The sequence below is a fragment of the Haliaeetus leucocephalus genome, unplaced genomic scaffold (genome assembly GCF_000737465.1).
Source record: "Haliaeetus leucocephalus isolate CR32 unplaced genomic scaffold, Haliaeetus_leucocephalus-4.0 Scaffold858, whole genome shotgun sequence".
Classification (NCBI taxonomy): domain Eukaryota; kingdom Metazoa; phylum Chordata; class Aves; order Accipitriformes; family Accipitridae; genus Haliaeetus; species Haliaeetus leucocephalus.
Window position 1 is genome coordinate 2252209 of NW_010973294.1, and position 2558 is coordinate 2254766.

Sequence of the window (2558 nt, forward strand, 5' to 3'; positions counted from 1 at the left end):
AATATGGGTGGTTTTAGCCACTAAATGAATGTTAAACAGGTTATTTCCCAAGGCCATATTACAACTAGTACAGACAATACAAGCCTTTGCTCCAAGGCAGCCCCTGGTTATACCCATTTGAGTTACACTGCAGTGGAAGTAGGAAGATCTCTTTCCTAACAGATAAACCATGACAGCTATTTCCCATGTAGAAACTCTCACTCAGACAAGGTTACCTACAGGAACCAATAAATGCATACTGAACAGGCCTGAACACGCATCCTCTCTCTTCAGAGAAAAAGGTGCTAGCTCTGACAGGAGTAGTTCACTAATCATGAAAAAATGTAGGGCTCTGATAAACAAGTGATGTTTTAAATCTAAGTAACATTCTTTTTGGCTGTTTTCTGGACTGTAAGCTTTTACAATTTGTATCCTGTTGGTTAACAAAAAAACTTTCTGATAGGAGAGACTTATATTATCATAGTTCTAGGAGTTACAAGTCTTCAAAATAGTACAAAAATCTTCATCCCTGCTTGAACTGTAGAACTGCATGGACATACATCCCATGTGCTTCTCTAAATATACCTCAGTATCAAGACCAAAACACAATATCAAAATAATGACATAAGCAGAACATGAAGCATTATCAAACACCTTAGGTCACTAAGATACACAGAGATTTAGGGCCTGTACTAAAGTTTTCAGGAACATTTAAGCTATATAACTGTGTTACCATTGACACAGTACCTGTGGCACATTTGAGAAAAGACTCCAAGTGTTACTATTCCTATAGGAAATCTCGGTGTCATTTCCAAGTGTGTGGTGTAGTCACGTAGGTGTCAGTTGCAAAATGTGCAGGCAAGTCTTTGCTATCAAAAAGGGTTCCTTGCAAGTTCCTTAACTGTGTATTTTTGAATCTATAAACTAAGCGAAAAAAAAAAAAAAAAGAGCCATGATGCAGCACAAGAAAGTAGTTAGATAATGAAACAGGATCCACAACATCGCATCTCCCTAGAAAACAGTCAATTAATTTTACCTAATTTTCTATTCTCAATGCTGAAGAATTTGGAAAGTTTCTTCAAGGACAGAGTTATCTGAGTACATCCCAGCAGGCGTTCAACATCCAAGCTGACCAACAGTTTTTACTAGGAGGAAACTTTATAGTATACATCTACATGAAAAATGAGAAACTGCAATGCACCATAACTAGTAGCTCTAGACTCCTTCACCCTTAAAAGGGGCATACATGTATGGTATGTTCAAACCCGGTGACAGAACACTTCATTCACATTGGGAATTATTACTCATTTAACCTTGTTTACACTTTCATAAGCTGTATGGAAAACTAAGAAGACATCTGAGAAACAAAACTCACACAAGTATCACACTACCTATGACAACTGCCAGTTGGGAACTACTCCACCAAGTTGATCCCTGGAACAAAATGTTCCAGAAAGAGAGAGCAGCAATACATACCTTTGAATATAGTTTTGAAAGTTATAAATAAATTAACAACCTTTTAGTCACATGGCAACTTGTTTATACAAATGCATTAATCTTTCTTGCAATCATGTGTCTACTCCAGAATAAAAATAATTTTAAGGTGATTTACTAGCATGTAGTACAAAGAATAAGCACAAGAGTAGTACAAAAATAAAAAAAACAAAACACCCTGCTGCTTTCCAGCAAAGACGCTCCTGAACAAGAACAGAACTAAAGACACTTATGAAGAGGAATCCGTAACAATTTAAGAAACTGTCAGAATTTATGTGGAGGATTCAGCCAAGTTACATGTTGCTTCAGAATAACCCTGTCAGCATCCTAATAAGACCTGAAATTTCAAGAGGACTAAAGATCCCCAAGGGTGAAACTACGTATGTCTAAATACAGATCATTTGTACATATGCCTTTTCTTCTGATGTTGTTGAATACATGCCATTTAGACATCCAAAGCAATTCCTAACACATCACAGAAATAGAAAGCTTTAGCCATCAACTATTAGAAGTACCCCTATGATTTATTTCAGGTTATTAATATATTTGAAACCTTTAGGTTTTAAGTAGCTACCCTCACTAAAATGGGAGTTCCACTATGGACAAAAGGAAGTGATTTGCCCTTTTTCCATCTAAGGCTTTATCCTAAGCAAGAGCTTGCTCTGTTATTGTAGAAAGCCACAGATAAGGTAACAAGAAATCCATAACCACTCAGAAAATAAAATACTAATAATATAGTATTTCAATAACCAAATACATTTAAGCACATGACAGACAAAGGTTTCTGAACACTAAGCTAGAAGGCGTATCAAATTACCTTAGCTTCCTAAAGTGCCATCATGGATATGAACAGTAACTTAGCTACTGGCACTGAAATTCAGATGATGGTCCTATTACACAAACTGCAATTCCAAACTACTAAGTGGACAAACTCCCCCCTGATCCATGAATCTAGAAATAAGTTAATGCTCCCACATAGCAGCAAAAAGTCTGTGAACTGATGATCAAACTAGTTTCAGGAACCAAACCAGATCCTCTTTAAGTTCTTGATGTTACTTCACAGCAGTAAAACAGAGGGGCCATGA

The 2558-nt window shown here is 36.6% G+C and overlaps 1 protein-coding gene across 4 annotated transcripts in view; it reads right to left on the reverse strand.

The window, feature by feature from the left end:
* The window catches only part of RAB2A (RAB2A, member RAS oncogene family), a 44330-nt gene that overhangs the window by 24538 nt on the left and 17234 nt on the right, over nucleotides 1–2558 (reverse strand). The gene's annotated exons all lie outside the window — the stretch shown is intronic.